At 49.1% G+C, this 17,722-nt stretch overlaps 1 protein-coding gene across 2 annotated transcripts in view; it reads left to right on the top strand.

Annotated features, from left to right (window-relative positions):
• The window catches only part of STX2 (syntaxin 2), a 285,012-nt gene that overhangs the window by 265,353 nt on the left and 1,937 nt on the right, over positions 1-17,722 (top strand). The gene's annotated exons all lie outside the window — the stretch shown is intronic.

The raw sequence follows: 17,722 nt of genomic DNA, 5'->3' as shown, positions 1-17,722 counted from the left end.
AGTCCTCAGTGGCCATTCTTCCATATGAGGTGGCAGCAAATAAAGTGCATAATTCCTTCTTTCTTACATATGAGGTAGTTGCAAAAAAAGTGCAGATATCAAATAACATAAAAATCACATGCGTTTCAAGATATAATGTCAATATTAATTTGAATTGAAAAAAGATTAAAAACCATATGGTCAACCCAACCCCTTTTCATAAATGGTCAACAATCACAGAATGTCCCTCAAAAACTTGTATATTGCATCCTACCCAAAGAGTGCCATCCCATTAAAACATCAATTATTTCCTTCTATTGATGACAAATTTGAAAAAGGAGCAGACATTGATGCAGTTAAATGGGGAATCAAGTTGCTGCAAATAAAAATGTAAATTGATACTTGTATAGCGCACTACTCACCCGCAAGGGTCTCAAGGCGCTTGTACGAATACCGCTGTGGAACCCATCCTGGCTTTCCCTGTGAGGCGTCCACTCCTGGGCACCCCCCAAGGTGGAGGCCAGGCATCCTTAGCGTTGTGGGGGCCGTTGTGGAGATTAAGCAAGCTATTGCCCAGAGTTGCAGAGTGGGACTCCATGATTGGAATAGCACCAAGGCGAGAATTATCAGGTCCGTGGAATTTTTGAGCCCAAGACCCGGCGAGGCGGGGAATTGAACCCTGGTCCCGGGCTAGACCTCTGCATCAGGGTCTGCCGCTCTAATCATTGAGCCACACTTCTCCACCACAATAAACAAGGGCTAATCAAGAGGAGCTGATTCCCCACTCCCTAATAATAGAAATGAAAAACCTTTTGGTGAGTTGAAGATAAAATTGACAAAAGGGAGGAGGAGCCTAGCGCGCATCCAAGATGGTCGCGTGAGCACAGGGCTCCCCGGACCCTCGCTGCTCCTCGGAATTTATCCTGACAATATCCTGATTTGGTTTATGGAATCTGGGAGATGACGACCGGCTGAGCACGTATCTCTTTTCAGGAATTGAATCGGACCCGGGAATCCTGAAATATCGTTGTTTGAACTTTTGGGACCCACCCGACGGAGGTGCCCGGGGCGAAGGTGGGCCGTGGGGCCGTGTCGCAGTTGAACAACAACGGCTGTGGCGCGGTGCCAGGGGCCGCTTGGCCACTTTCGGTTTCACTTTCGGACCTCAGGGGGCTGGCCGGTGGAGCGATTGAGGTGGCGGGGTGTTTCCCTGAGCTCTGCACAAAGCTTTGTCTCCACCTGCCACTAGAGTGCCTATCGCCTTGGGTCCCCCCGCACCGCCATATTGTGGCCTCGGGTGAGGCGCTGGTTTCCAGGGCCGGTATCCCAACTACTTTTGATCGGCGGTCCCCCTCGGAGTCCGTGGCCGCATGGGGGGCAAGGGGGGCCCCGAGGGGCGTAAGACTAAATCCTCCCTCCGTGGAGGATCGGTCCAGACCAACAACATGGACCGCTACACTCAGGGCAGAGGCTCTCCTGGAACGGCCGGTCCCCCCTCAGACGTCGCCGGTGGTGGCACATCCGTCTCTTCGGAACTTTCCCTACAGGACATCATGGGCGCCATTGATGGCATCAGGGAGACCATCGCCACGCAATACGAGGCCCTGGCACGCAAGATCGATACGGTGGCGATTGATGTCACCTTAATACGGGCGGACCTCTCCAAAACAAACGAGAGGGTTCAAACTCTCGATGCGCGGACCTCCGCCCTGGGTGCGGATGTGTCGGACCTGCAGGCCGCGCTTGGCGACATCAAGGTGGTCAATGAGCAGATGGCCCGGCGGCTGGAGGACTTCGAGGGACGGGCCCGACGCAACAACATCCGTGTCATCGGCGTACCGGAGTCCTCCGACGACCGCCCGGTTGACCTCCTGGTCGAGGAACTCATCCTCCAACAGCTGACCCCTGCGGGCTTGAGTAAATTTTTTGCCGTTGAACGGGCACATCGAGTTCCGGGCGGGCGGCCACGGCCGGGGGCCCCCCCGAGGCCTATCGTGGCCAAACTGTTTTACTACAGAGACCGGGATGCGATTCTGCAGGCCTCGCGGGTCCATGGCCCGGTTCGACATGAGAACTCAACCATTAACTTTTATCCGGACTTTACTCAACTTGTCCAGAAGCAGCGGATGGGATTCCAGGGGGTGAAACGTCGTCTTCGTGAGCTGGGCCTAAAGTACTCTATGCTCTACCCTGCCAAACTCCGAGTGGAACATGAGGGTCGGACTGCCTTCTTTGACTCTCCTGTGGCCGTGAGTGACTGGTTGGACTCGCTGCCGGACAGAGGTGGCCGTCCCGGGCCCTCTGCGGGTGCCAACGGTGACGGGTCCCCTTTGGGGTGACTTTTGGTCCTTGATTTTGCCAATTTGCACTGCTCAGCTGGGTTGTACTTCTTTGGTTCAGTGTGTTTTGCTAGTACCTGTATGGGGGGCGGGCGGGGACGGGTCCCTTTCCTCCTCCGGGGTCTTTTTGTAGACTGGGGTTAGTTGGGCGACAGGCACACTGCAATTTGGGGGGGTTTTTTGGCCCGCAGGGGTGCAGGGTGGGGGGAGTTGGGTGTTGGGGGGGGTGGGGGGGAAGGAGGGGTTGTTTTGTAGTGTGGTTTTTGTTTGCAGGGCGAGGTACTGATTTTCTTCCACTTTTGGGACTTGTGCTACTTGCGTGGGGACCTCTGATCTATTGGAGGGGATGGGGGGGGACGGGTTGAAGCTGATGTCATGGAACGTCAATGGGTTGGGGGACCGTATCAAACGGGGTGTAGTTCTGCAGTATCTGCGTCGTCTGACTCCTGATGTGGTGTTTCTCCAGGAGACGCATTTGGTTGGCAATGTCTGCCACGCAATGAACAGGGGGGGATACAGCCTCGTGGCTCACTCTGGTTACACAACTGGCTCCAGGGGGGTGGGCATTCTCCTGCGATCCTCACTTCCGTTGGAGATCACGAGGGTGGTCTCAGATGACAGAGGGCGTTATGTTTGCATGACTGGGAGGTGGGAGGGGCATCCCCTTGCCCTGGTCTCAATTTACGTCCCACCGGGCCTCCAGAACTCCACCTTCGCGGACTTGGGTTGAATGCTGCTTGAACTTCCGGATGGCCTTTTGCTTATGGGCGGGGATTTTAATTCGGTGGTCTCGGGTGACCTGGATCGTCACCCACCCAGGGCCCTCCCCGCTGCCCAGGCTTGGCTAGGTGGTCTGTTGGAGACCTTCGGCCTGGTGGATAGTTGGCGATTAATGCATCCGACCCAATGTCAATACACCTTTCACTCTGGGGCACATGGGAGTCTTTCTAGGTTAGACTATTTCCTTATGCCCGCGGCGCAGACGGGTCGAATTCGAGAGGTCAGGCACCTGGCGAGGGGTATCTCCGATCATTCCCCGCTGTGGCTTCTCTTTGACACCGAGTCGCGGTCTGCAGGGCGGATCGCTCCCATTAACCCGTGGTACCTGCGAGACCCTACGACCCGCGAGAGTCTGGTTAAGGCTATGGACCAATACTTTCTTGAAAACGAGGGGTCTGTGTTGTCTGCAATGTCCCTGTGGGAAGCGTTTAAAACTGTAGTCCGCGGACACGCCCTCTCCCAGATAGTGGTGGCTAAGAAGCTCAGGAGTGAGGCGGTGGTGAGGCTGGAGACTGACATCTCGGGGCTGGAGTCGGCCTTGGAGGCGGGTGTCACTCCGGACGGGCTCCATGCCCTCAACCTGAAACAGTTTGAATACAGAGCTCTTGTCACCGACGCTGCCAAAACTATGTATAGGGAGCAGCAGGGTCGGTTGTATGATGCCGGGGACAAGGCGGGAAAGCTGATTGCGTGGCTGGATAAGAAGGAGAGAGTGAATCGTGTGGTCCCGGAGTTGCGTGTCTCGGATGGAGTGTGTGTGACTGAGCCTGGTGAGATTGTGGAATGTTTTGCCGACCACCTCCGGACTGTGTACTCCCCGGTGACTGATAGGGATGAGGAGGATTCTCGCCTTCTCCTGAGGGACATTGCTTTGCCTGGCCTTTCTGCCGAGGACCGTGAGCAGCTGGACGCTCCCTTGTCGGTAGATGAAATCGCGACTGCGATTCGGTCCCTTCGCTCGGGCAAGGCCATGGGTCCCAACGGTCTACCTATCGAATTATATAAGTTGCGCCCGGATAAACTAGCGCCCTTCCTCCGTCGTATGTTTCAGGAGTCCCTCGAGGCCGGTTCCCTTCCGGTCGACCAGCGACTGGCCACGATAGTCGTGATCCCCAAGGACGGTAAGCCACGGGACCGCTGTGCCTCTTACAGGCCTATCTCACTGCTAAATGCGGAGCCTAAAATCCTGGCTAAAGTCCTTGCCAATCGTTTGTTGAGCGTCATCTGCGATCTGATTCATCCTGATCAATGCGGCTTCATCCCACACCGCAGCACCGCCCTCAACTTGCGGCGTCTCCATGGCGCCCTCGCCAGGGCAGAGTACCTCTCCGAACCGGCCGTGCTGGTTTCTTTAGATGCCACGATGGCCTTTGACACCATCGAGTGGCCATTCCTCTGGGCTGTTTTGACCAAATTCGGCTTTGGGAAGGGATTTCTTGGCTGGGTGAAGCTTCTCTACACGGGACCCATGGCTCAGGTGGTGGTTAATGGGCGGGTCTCTCGGCCCTTCGCTCTTGGTAGGGGTACGAGGCAGGGGTGCCCGTTGTCCCCTCTGCTCTTTGCCCTCGCCCTGGAGCCACTCGCCGCTTGGCTCCGCTGGGAGCCCTCGATCAGGGGGATCCGGTGGGCCCCGGGCTTTGAGGATCGGGTCTCGTTATATGCTGACGATATCCTCCTGTATCTTACCTCGCCGCGGCAGTCGCTTAACGTTCTCTTCGATGTTCTGACTTCCTACGGGAGAAATTCGGGTCTCACGATTAACTGGTCTAAATCCTGTGTCTATCCTATCTCCGGTGGCCCCCCTCTCCTGCCGCCTCGGCTTCCGATCCAAATATCTCTGTCCGGCTTTAAATACCTGGGGATACACATCTCGTTGGACCCGGTAGCCCGCTATGAGCACAATCTCCTGCTTCCGCTTCGGCGTTTGAGGGAAGACACGGCTCGGTGGTGTAGGCTGCCCCTGTCCCCACTGGGTCGGGCCGCATTGTTTAAAATGATGTCCCTTCCCAGGTTCCTCTATGCACTTCAGAACTCCTTCGACATCATTCCAGTGGCCTACTTTCGGGAAGTAGAGAGCCTGCAGAGGAGACTGGTGTGGGACGGACGGGCGCGTATCGCCCTGGCCAAACTCACTCTCCCCTGGTACGACGGGGGCATCGCGCTTCCCGACATTCGCAGGTATTATTGGGCCTCACAGCTATCAGCCATTAACCACGCCACGTATGCGCCTGGCTTGAATCCGGCGTATGAGATGGATAAATTCCTGCTTCCCGGCGGTAACTATAACAGGGCGCTTTACTCCCGCTCGGCTGGACGGACCCTGACGGGCCCCACTAAGATCGCGGTACGGATTTGGAAGGCGGCCAATGTAGCCATGGGCTGGAGTGAGCGACTAACATGCGCTACTCCTTTATTTGCCTCCGACCGACTGGGAAGCCTCTGGACAACGAAGGGGTTTGACCGTTGGGACACGATTGGCATCAGTAGAGTGGGAGACTTATGGATGAAGGGCGCGGTTAAGACCTTCGCGGCGCTCCAGAGCGAATACGAACTCACGGAAAAGGAGTTCTTCCGATACGCCCAGGTCCGGCACGCCCTGCTCTCTGTCTTTGGGGAGGGGACCAAGATCCCGGCCTCTTCGCCCCTCGAGGACCGCATCCTTGATGGTCATGTTCCCGACAGTACTATCTCCTTAATCTATAAAAAACTCATTAATAATCGGGCTGACCTATTGGTGCGCCTTCGGGAGACGTGGACGGGGGACGGGGTGGAATTAGACGACGAGGACTGGCAGTCCGCACTATCATCCCCCAAGGAAGTTGCCATTCCAGCCCGCCTCCGCCTGGTCCAGCTAAAGATTCTCCACCGGGTGTATGTTACGGGCCCCCGTCTGGTCTCAATGGGATTCTCGGAGGATGGGCTCTGCAGGCGGGGGTGTGGGCTCAGTGCCACCTTTCTCCATATCCTTTGGGAGTGCCGGGAGGTGGCGGAATACTGGCGTCGGGTTCATGGGGTCATGGGACAAGTCACCGGGGTGGCGCTGCTGCCGGAGGTGCGTCGCTGTGTCTTGAATGTGTGGGAGCCCAATGATTATAACGCGGCGCAGACTCGGTGGGCGGCCCTGGGCTACATGATTGCCAAGAGGGATATAGCGCAGCTTTGGGGCGCCCAGCGGCCACCCACCGTGTCAGTATGGAAGGAAAACATGGACTGGTGTATGTTCAGGGAGAAGACTGTATATGTGGCCCGCGGTAAACCCGGAGCATGGGGTAGAATTTGGGGGCAATGGAACGTATATCGTGGGGGTATCTGTACGCCCCCCCTAGTGGACACCGATATTGCTTTGTCCCCCTGACCCTTGATGGTTCCTCGCAACTGATTGTGATAATCGAATATAGATGTTCCTTTCCCGTTACCCCCCCCCCCCCCGATCCTTTAGTACTCCCTCCTGTTGATAGCTAATTGAAGTCTTGGAGTAAAAGTCCCCCGGATGTAGCCTGACCCACGTTTTTCCCGTATGCCTCGCCTTTTGTCTTTTGTTGTTATTTATGTTAAATGTATGTCTCCTGCCTCTCTCGAGCTATCCTGAGCCATTTACGGGGCTGGGCCCCAGGTGTCGCCTACTGCCTTAACTAATGTACAATCCTGTCTGTATCTAGCGGCCGGCCCTGGTGGTTGTAGGCCCATGCTTGTAACTGACTTATTGTTTCAATAAAATTTTGAAAAAAAAAAAAAAAAAAAATTGACAAAAGGAAGTAAAATGCAGCAAGCTATGTGGGGTGGATCCGTTGCATGGGCATATCAATACTTTAGATGAATCAAATTGGCCGACGGAAGCTAAGATGCCATTGCACAAATCCTAGACTAAACCTAGTTAACAAGTCCGTCCCAGGAACCATCATTCCATTCCAAATATTAATCCTGGTGAGCTATGAAACTCCACATAATCCCTAGCAGTCGGTTTATTAAGTTCAAGTTTCTCTCTGAGAGCTCTTGTCCTTAACTTGAACGATGTTTTCGCCCAGGCCAAGTCCGCTTTTGAAATGACTGTTGGGTTAGAAAAAAGGATTCGCTTTCCCATCTTCATCTGTTCTGACTTAATATAGTTGAACAAGGGTATTTTCAGGCCTCTCTCGGACGAGACAGTCGTTTATAATCTTCCTATTCAGCGAAGCATGAGGGTTTGCCCAGATCAAACACTACAAGAGCAGGGATGCCACCTTGGTGATATCTTCGGCATAATCCATCCCAAGCTCCATTGCATGATGTAGGTGGAACATGCACGTGGGATGCCCAAAAGCCACCTAAACACCCGGTTGTGCTCTCACAAACCTTGCAATTACAATGAACAGGTACCTATAATTAATTGCGCTCATCCCAAAAGTCCAGTGATTTCACAAAAGAGGAAAGTTTTGAAAGCTTCAAAGGCTAGTCACAAGCCAAAAATGCTAAAGACTTGAGAGAAACCAAGACAAGCAAGCTATGTAATGCAAATGCAGAAGGAAACAACTGTACTCGGAGATCTTGCACTATCGAGGGAAGAAAAGTATAACCCCACCGAAGAAGCGGAAGGAGTGGGCTTTGATGGCAGGGTTATCATCGACGTTGAAAAAGAACACCAGAGACTGAAGGAGAAGCATGAAAGACGTCGGAAGATGATAGAAGTTGAGAGAAAGACAGGAGAATGCCAGCTCAGTCAACAGCAGCTGAAACTTCAACACCGAAAAAGAGAGGACTGCCTGCACTTGATGCCGAACAGTGCGCCATCAAAATCGAGCACAACAGAAGGCGGCTCGAAGCTGGAATGGCCATAATCTTTCGAAAGAAGAAGGAATTTGACACCTCCTTCCAGGGATTTCGAAAACTTAAGCAGAAAAAGATTTGGGGGAAAAAGAATCCCCCTTATGCTAGAGTTTTTCAAGAGGAGGAAGAACAAGAGCTCTTCTATGAGAAGAAGGATGCAGAACAACAAGGTCTGTACCAGGACGTCGAAGAGTCTGAAGGCATTGAGAAAAAGTGGCAAGCCCTTGCAGATTCACCAGAGGAAGCCATAGACACTTTACCATGAAGGCCATTGCCTCCGGATGATTTTACCATGTACAGTAAGCTGGTTAAGAAGGTGGTGGTACGGTATGGAGTCAAAAGTCAGACTGCTTTCCTACTAGAGACTCTACTACCCTCACAAAATAAGTCCGTTCCTTCCAATGCTCCCAAGCATCTTGAATCAATAGGAGATAGGCATTCAAAGAGCCAGCAACCTGCAGGTCATGGACTCCCAGGGCTGAGGGGGAAAAAAACATTCCTCTAAGAACTCGCCATATATTTGGGGCAATGTGGTGGCGGATTTCATCATTGTACCCACCGCCGGGAAGAGAGGGAAGAGAGCACATATACCAATCTCATCTGATCCACGTACAGATAAAGTAAAAGGATAGTAATGATTGAAAGAAAGTTTGAAAGGAGCAGCAACACAATGGCACATAGCAAACTGCAGGGCTTTGCTGAACAGGTATGCCCATCAGAACTGGGAGGAGATGGCGGAGTTAATGAGACACCTGCCAGAGCCATTCCCTCAGAGGGCAGGTACCCTCACTGAAGGAAGGAACATAGCCAACAAGTGCTTAAAGTTATCATTGGATGCCGCAGACACCGCAGCGAGACAGGTGGTTACAGGTCCGACCCTACGGCACCACCCGTGGCTCGGGATCTCGAGGTTCAAAGATGAGGTGCACGCCAACATCATCAAGATCCTTATTAACAGAGAACATCTCTTGGGTAATGCAGCAGATGAGACACTGCAACAAATAAAAAAAGATGATAGTCCGGTTTATGGGTACCCTACAGTTTAGGGACCAAAAAAAGGAGGGGAGCCACCCCCATTAGGAGACTAACAGGAAGAGGAGGATTTCAAACCATTGCATCATATCAGACCTTCCAGCACACAGGTCCGGTGCAATCAGCAACACAACAGTGGCAATTCCACGCACCGCAGAGACGGTCATTTCACGGGCGAGGGGCAATGGCCAGCTGTCAAGAGGAGCGACAGTAACAAACAAGTAACTCACTAAAATTGGACTTTCACCCGCACACACCTGTCGGATCAATGAATAGGAGACTTCCTCCAAGACTGGAGGAAGGTCACATTGGACAAATGGATTCTCAGCATAATTGAACACGGCTATTGCAAGTGAATTGGAAAAACATCCCCCAACGCGGGTCCTAAAGCACAACTCGCATACAAAGAAAGACATGACCTATCTTCAAAAGGAAGCAAAAGAACTACTACAAAAATAAGCAATCAAAGTGTAGATAACTGGGCTTTTTGTTGCAGTTATCCACACACACGTTTTTCCTCCTTTTAGCTACTAGATACTGGTTTTCGACTGACAGTGCAATGAGGTGTGCTAACCAGACCTCTGTGCCAGTTCTCCTTCTCTGAAACAAGGTGAAGTCTAATTGTGCTACATCTGGCGAAGGACTTTAGAACCCCTGTAAGTCCCTAGTAAATGGTACTCCAGGTACCTAGGGCAGGAGAACTAAAGAGGGTTCTTAAGGGCTGCAGCCTATCTTATGCCACCCTAAGGGACCCACATACAAATTCCACCCAGATTGCCATTACAGGCTGCGTGACATGGTGCAAACCATGAGTGAAAACATATGACACACTCCTGTGTGTCATATCAGTCACTGCATCTAAGATGTATGTCACCCGTACATCAGGCCTTGCGCTCTAAGGCAGGGTGCGTTATATTTTATATGAGGACATATCTGCAGGAACAGAAATGCCCCTGTGATTTCTAGTTCTTTTGTAAGTGAGCAGGAAAACCATCTTAAGGTCTGTCCTGGGCACTGGTCAAAACGAGTTCCTCAGCTACATAATGGCTTCGCTGAAACATGTGGTGCTTGGTATCAAACACCTCATATTAATAAACCCACACTGATTCCGGTGCTGGATTAACAAATGCACCCCAGAGGATACCTTGGAGGTACTCCCTGAAACCTACCAGCCCTCTAGTGTGCTAGCTGACTGGTTCAGTCCAGCCTGCTGCCACAGACTACTTTCTGACCCCCAGGGTGAGAGCCTTCGCTGGCAGGAGGTCAGGAACAGTGCCTGCGCTGGGCAGAGGTGTTATCACTTCCTTGCCCAGGTAAGGCAGGTAAATTAGCATTGAAGGGCCAGGGGCTTCAAAGTGCCCACCACTTTTGAAATGCAAATCTGGCTTCTCTGACAAGAGAGGAAGCCGACCACCTTTGTCCAGAGCCCTTTGGCACTTGGACAGGCAGGAAAATTAACAAAGCAGAGGCGTGTTACTCTGCCACACCTCTAGGGTAACCCAGTCCGGCAAGAACACAACTTTGGAACTTCCACCATATTGTGTGTTGTGGAATTAGGAATTCTGGGACAGGGTGATGCCTACTTCCCACAGGAAGTGGTCATCTTGGGGGTGTAGTGAGTCCAGTGGTAAGCAGCCCATTGGCTACTGCACCTCTCTCCCCTTAATGCCCCTAAATTGAGTATTTAGAGTACCCCCTGATACCAAGACGTCAGATTGTAAACGGACCAAAAGAAGTGGCTAAGAAGACGACTAACCAGAGAACCAAGGCGCACAGCTGACTTGGCGCCAAACCTGCCAGCATGACTGCTGCCCCTAACAATTGTGGAAGAAGCAAACTCGTCCTGCCTTTGTGCAGTCTCCAAGAAACAACGAGGGCTGCCAGTGCTTCACCAATTGCCTGAAGAAACTCCCTTACAGTAGAGGAGCTACTATACTGCAGCCGCAGGCATCAAAGATGCAAGGTGCGGGCAAACGAGTTGCCGCTTCCTAGCCAGCCCGACGCAGCAGTTCCCCAGAAAGAGGACCCTGTGCTCCTGAAGGTCATATCTGTCTCTCCACAGATTGTGAGGGCACCAGGACCAACTGGAGCCGCACAGGAACCAAATTCCTGGGTACCAGACCCCTTGCAGCAGCCAAGGTTTGTTGTGTCCATTCCAGACACCAATGCTGAGGAGGACCGATCTGCACGTCAAGGGACTTCGTAGACTGAGACCCCCACACCGTGAGTGGCCCAGGTTTCCTGTTTGCCCGTCCTGCAAAAAACAGACATAGAAGCACCTATGCACCCTTGCTCCCAATCCAGAGTCCAAGGGAGGCGATGGTGCCAACGGGGTCCCCAGACGCAAAAGAGCCAAGCCCATGCTTGGGTTTGCCCTGACTGGACTTCCAGTTGCTGCCTGCAGCCTCTTTCTGCAGACCCCCTCCAACTGCAAGAGACCACTGCACCCGAGCCCCACAGCCCGAGGAGAAGCGGACCAGGGTGTTCTTGTGTGCCTCATGAACTCGTGGGTCGAGCCCCCCTGTGGGTTCCCCAGTACTGGTCCCACAGTCCCAGCTTGCAGACGCTTTGTAACCAGACCGTTCTGCCATTGAAGTGAATGGGACACGCAGTGCCGTGAAACACCTCTGTACCGAGCCCCCCGTGGTGACCTGTTGGTGTGGCCTTCGACCTTGCCCCATACCCACTTTAAGTCCAGAAGAATAGTCCAGAAAGCCACTGACAAGTACCCAAATGCAATACATGTTTTTCCTATCTGGGATAACATTGCCGCTCCAGAAAATGCACTGTCCATGTCTGAAAACTGTAAAAATTCATAACTTGAAAAGTACTATATAAATTTATATTAAAGTACTTGTTATTTTTATAAAGTAGTGTTGGATTTCTTTGAGTGTGGTCTCACTTGCTCCCTTAGTGCGTAATAAATGCTTAGTACTACCCTCTGATATGCCTAACTGCTCGCCCACACTGCCACACAAGAGCATTTGGGTTGTCATTTGTGCCTCTGCAATTCCTTTGGGGTTTGCCTGGACTCTACATGGTGTACGTCTTTTTGATCCTCCATATAAAGATCCAGCTTCCTACAAAAAGTAAAACTAAAAGATTATTCAAGGAGTCTGTTCAGCATACTTCCTAAAACCGAAACCAGACTAATCACTCTGGCCCATGCTAGACCCCTGCTTTCTGAACTCCTTCATAAAAACACAAAGGTTCAAAATGGCAACTCTACAGGAGGCTATTCCTCAACTCCAACAGGGCGATAACATGGCAACCATAGACTTAAGGGACACCCAACTGCACATTACAATGAATCACAGACACTAGAAGTTCCTGTGTTTCACAATAACCAAAGCGCACTACCAATTCAGAGTGCTGCCCTATGGCATAAAGTCAGCTCCCAGAGTATTCACAAAATGCCTGGTGGCCGTAGCCGCATACCTAAGAAGAAAGGGAACACATGTATACCCCTACTTAGACGACTGGCTGGTTAGAGCAAGTTCTGCACACACGTGCAGAGACAGCATAAAAACAGTGATGACAACACTGCACAGATTGGGATTCACCATAAACTTCGAGACGTCTTCACCTACTCCAGAACAGGAGAAACTAGTTTTTGGTGCAAGAATAAACACAGTACAAAGGAGGGCATTTCCATGCGTGAAAAGAGTCCTGGCCATAACACAAGAAGCCCTCCATTACCAGAAGGGTCAATCACTGACACTGTGGGAAGATTATTAGGAATGATGACTTACTGCATACTGTTAACAACCCATGCAAGGCTTCACATGGGGCCGATCCAAGGGTGGGTCTAAAACCAATGTTCACAGGCGACTGGGCCACGATCATAAACAGTGGCTCTTACAATGTTGGTGTTAAATGCTCAGCACACAAATGAGGAGACCTTGCAGCAGAGGTGATTGCCAAATGTTCTTCATCGTAGGATGTTCCTTCAATATCTTTGCCTGTGTTCAGGGTCCCATCGCACATAAAAATGTTACATTTTTTATGAAAATGATTAGGAAAATGAAAAGTGAGTCGGGAAGAACCATTTCTGTTTTTTGTCAATGAAAAAACAGTTTTAACATTATGAAGTTCGTAGAAATGAAAAGAACAACTTAATGTAATTGTTTCCCCAAAAAGAAAAAAAGCTGAGCCGGAGACGGTGCCCATTTTAGGCATTGCTGATTATACATGAGAATTGGGTCACACAGAAGAATATTGTAACTGCTCCTTTGAGGACTTCCAAGTTCTGCACTGTCCCAGATGCACCTCAATGTTAATCAATTTTGACCACATAAAATGGCATTGACGAGATCTAGGATTACATAAAAATAACGGAACCTACTTGCTTCTGGGACCTTATTACATTATCAGAGGAAGGCACATTTCTCATGAGCTCAACACAGGATGAACCTTTTCTGAAACATAGATGTATTTCTATTCTGAAAGGATTGTTCTCTTTCTTGTAACACGCAGTAATGCAGAACACTAGCCATGTAAATGTGGGGTGTTTTGAGGGTGTCAATAGTGTGGATGGATCCAAAATTTACAAATGTTTCTGTTTGTGTGTGTGTGTGTCTATATATATATATATATATATATATATATATATATATATATATATATATATATATATATATATATATATATATATATATATATATATATAAAAATAAAGGTCAGTGACGTTATAGTTACGTGAAAATATCAGTTATACCTACATAAAAAGATACTGAAATTCACCCATTGTAGATAACAGTAACAATAAAGTACCCCCGCCATGCATAGGGCTGTCATCAATGATTTAATTTCATTTGTCACATTGATGTCAACAATTATGTAATGAGTGATCTAATATGTGCAGCAATAAGCAGTGCATGGCGAGGGCACGAGTTAGTTACATCAGTTAACTGCAACTGGTGATTTTTTTTTTTTTTTAAGTGCAGTGTTTTAACTAACTTTAACCTCAGGTTTTTTCGGTGAATTTGCAGTTTTCATTTTTTTTTTTTTAAAGTAAGATATTATAACCTACTACTCTGAAATTACATGGCATAAGCAGTAGTTCCACGGTGCAGCCCAAAAAACTAAATCTTTATAATTTTACCACATCCCCCACCCAACACAAGGGCAGGGGGTCAGGGTCCCTTTAACCAGACCCATAAAATGGTGGCTGCAACTTTCTCTTCACATTGTGGCCAAGATTGGGTGTTTTGAGCTGGTGGTACTCCTCGGTGGTACCGCAGTAGAACAGCATTACTATATATACATAGGTTTTCCACCTTCATTTCTCAAAAACTGCTAATCGGATTTGCACCTCTTCACAAAATGCACACTTGGTTAAAGAGCTAGCTTTCTTCCAAATTTGGTTCCGCCGTTTTAGTTGTTGCGTTAAATTTTCCTATGGTAAAATGCATGGAGAACGGGCATTTTGGGACCCATCTTTTCCTACACACGCTTAACGGACCAACCCAGAAACCTTTCACAAAGGAATCGAGTTGGCTATTTTTGTGGAAAGTTCTATTATAGTACTGTGGAAACTTTATTCCAATGTTCAATGCAATTGATGGGTGCATTCTTAAGGAGACATAACTGCTGCAAAACATCGCATGTTTTGTGGTTCGAGAGCTGTAATCTTGCTCAGTCTTCTAGCATATGCCACTATATTGTACGCTCCATGACTTATTGCACAGGCCTCCTTTATCAGCTAGTTTGTTAGTGAGTAAAGCGCCTATGTTTCAACTGAAAGACTGCTGCTACTGGGGCAACATTTTCCTGATGGGACAAATAATCTTCTCTGAGCCTTGTAAGACAGTTGAGAACTTTCATTTGACTTGTAATGGGCTGTAATGTTGCTCAAATGTTTTTTTTGATGAGAAAATAGAAAAACCTATTTGATCAAAAAGAACCGGTAAGTCAGTGCCGTCTTTTTCCGACCTAACCCTTTTACAGATACCAGTCGCTGAATCTCTTAATTTTCAAGAGCAACCAAAATGATATGGACATAAACAAGCATATGAGGCCTCAGTCGAAGTATTGACTCTATGTGGCACTGTTGGCCTCTCACAGAGTGGTGTTCTCTAGGTTTCTTCTAACCAAGCACTAGACTAGACTGTCTCAAGCTACCCCTATCTCAGATACCACTGTTCCTTTATTGTCCTGTTCCCCCCCACTATTTATTTGCATTACCATTAAGAAAGAAGGACACTTGTCTCTCACTTTGATACATAGGCTTGTGGGTTTGAAGAGCAAATTCCTTCTCTTTTACCTTGTTGCTAGTGGATCCAGCTCAAAATGGGTTGCCAGTAGTCCAGTGATAAAACTCAAGATGCTAAACTGACCACATGTCTTCTCCTGTGGGGTAAGGACATGTAGGGATGGAGTTTCAGTGAGAGCACTGACCCACCCCGATTTTCAGTGGTGGCCCAAACACTTCATGCACTCAATATTCCGCTTCTCAAATCCATGTCATCACCAAGATCCAAAGTGCTCCTATTCCTCAGGAGCGGTGGGCTATTGGGTCTTTTAGATGGACCATCCCCCAGCAGACCAAGAGGAGCCAGTATCCACCTCTCCAACTCATGTAACTCCCTCCCTGCAGCCTGTTCCAATGTGTTCGGGGGGCTTTCGAAACAGCCCATCTTTCCAGAAGATTATCAGACCAGGAAGAGTGCAGACACTCCGTGAGTCATAAAGACAATTTCATTACATATGCTGACAGGGAGGTTTTCTGGGCAATTCTCTTAGTGGGAGAGACAGTAGAGCAACCAAGTGAGCGATGGCTGTTCGACAATCGTGGCAGGAGAAGCAAAAACAGGATATAGTCACTAACATAGGTGGTTTAGAAGGAAAAGATTTATAGGGCTGAGACAGAGACTTGGGGAACATCAACCAGTGAAGGCTTGGGTGAAGATGGAGAGGGGGACTTGCCAGGGCCTGAGCCGGCAATGCTTAGCAAGAAAAGACATCTCCGCACGCTGGTACGTCCGACAGTGTCGGAGGCTGCACAGAGAATCGTGATGACTGAGGAGGTACAATTGTGATTGATAAAGATGATGATATCAGGGATGTATAAGGGAGAGAGCAGCTAGAGGGTTTTGAGAGAAAGTAAGATTATATAGAGGGTTAAGTAGATAGCTGAGGAGTTATAGGTGGTGGTGTTCTTGAGCAGTAGAAACGCAAGAAAGTTTTAGATGTACCGGTAGTACTTGGAGTAGCAAAGTCAGGTATATGCTTCATGAATAGTTCTGTTTCCACATCGTAGAAAAAGCATTCCTAGTAGCTGCCATTTTACCGCTTTTTTTTTTAAACTTACCCCATTTGTGTAGGTGGGCGCCAATAATAATCCTGATGGAGCAAATCGAGGCGGATGAAGTCACCAGAGTGATGCTGTGGGTGCCTAGTGTGAGTTTTGTGTAGATTAACGTATGATGCGGAGAGTGTCAATAGTGAAGAGATGCGGGCTAGGTAGTTATTTTGAATCTTGTTGAGGTCGTCTGGCACGGTGTCTATATCCACTTTGCACCTGAATATGGCTGTCCTTTGGTTGCAGCTAGAGAGCAGCATTGATGGTCCTGTTGATGGTGCAGGTTTGTGAATTAGCTCTCAGGAGATTAGGGTGAGGTCATACGAGTCAGTGTGAATGTTTCAGAAGGTGTGAATGTTTGTATAGTAACTGTCTGAGGCGTTTGGCGAAGGAAGGATTCTATTGGGGGTTGTTTGATTCAGTATGTCGAAATGGGTCTGGGTCCTTGTGAGCTACGGGAGGTAAGATCCTACTCGTAGAAAACAACAAAGATACCCCACAGCTTGACTCGACATTCAGCTCCATTACAAAAGATTCAATCAGATGTAATTGCAGAATAATCACAAAGAACTCATTGAATTGAGCTACTCCAGCCATGAGCATTTAGATCGCAGTCTGAGCATTAATGGTCAAAGTATACAATTACGAACGATAAAAATTAGACCTTTGCAACAATCATGGATTATCTTGTGGACAAATGGAGCCTGCTGCCTACATAGTGTCACAGAATCTTGGCATCCATTAACAACAAACCAAGAGGATGTATTAGGCCATTCATTCCCCCAGTAATCCTAATCAATCCAGCTTCTTGTGAACACTGTTCTTCCCGTTCACGTCATTTCTTAATAGTGGAAAAAGTATCGAGCCGATGAATCGATGTCGAGAATGAAGGTGCTTCGATGTTTTGTGTGAAGTTTTGCGCTTCGAAAAGCTTGGAATTGATATTTCCAACCGGAGCGGAAAAGTTGCATCCGAACCCAATGGCGGAAAAAAACAATCCAACGATGGAGTTGATGCACATGCGCACTGTCGTCCAAGGGAGGAGTCTCCTATCTCACGACCACAAAGACTTCTTCCGAACACAACAACAACCTGCAAGCATCCGAGCCCAACACCAGATGGCGATCTACTATCCTAAGTGTGTGGCTCTGCAGCTCTACATGCCAAGAACAGATGCATACTGGTAAGTAGCATATTCCTTCCCATCCCATTCTGCTGCCACATCAATCACATCAAACTATATGTCCCATGGTTCCTTCCTTGATTGCATCATGTACGCACCCAGTCAACACTACACAGGGCTACACTAATAAGTGCCAGTGATTCCAGACATGAGTTGCAAATATAATTAATTTGACAACTGTGAAGCCGGGTGTTACTCCGATGGCAGAAAGGATTGACAGAATGACTAGACATCCAAACAACCCCAATTTGACATCCTGCTTCAGAAACGCAGAATGTAGGACTCTTCACACTCGATGTGCGG

The sequence above is a fragment of the Triturus cristatus genome, chromosome 11 (assembly GCF_964204655.1).
Source record: "Triturus cristatus chromosome 11, aTriCri1.1, whole genome shotgun sequence".
NCBI lineage: Eukaryota > Metazoa > Chordata > Amphibia > Caudata > Salamandridae > Triturus > Triturus cristatus.
The sequence above is the reverse complement of the archived record's forward strand: the minus strand, read 5'-3'. Positions and strand labels throughout refer to the sequence as shown.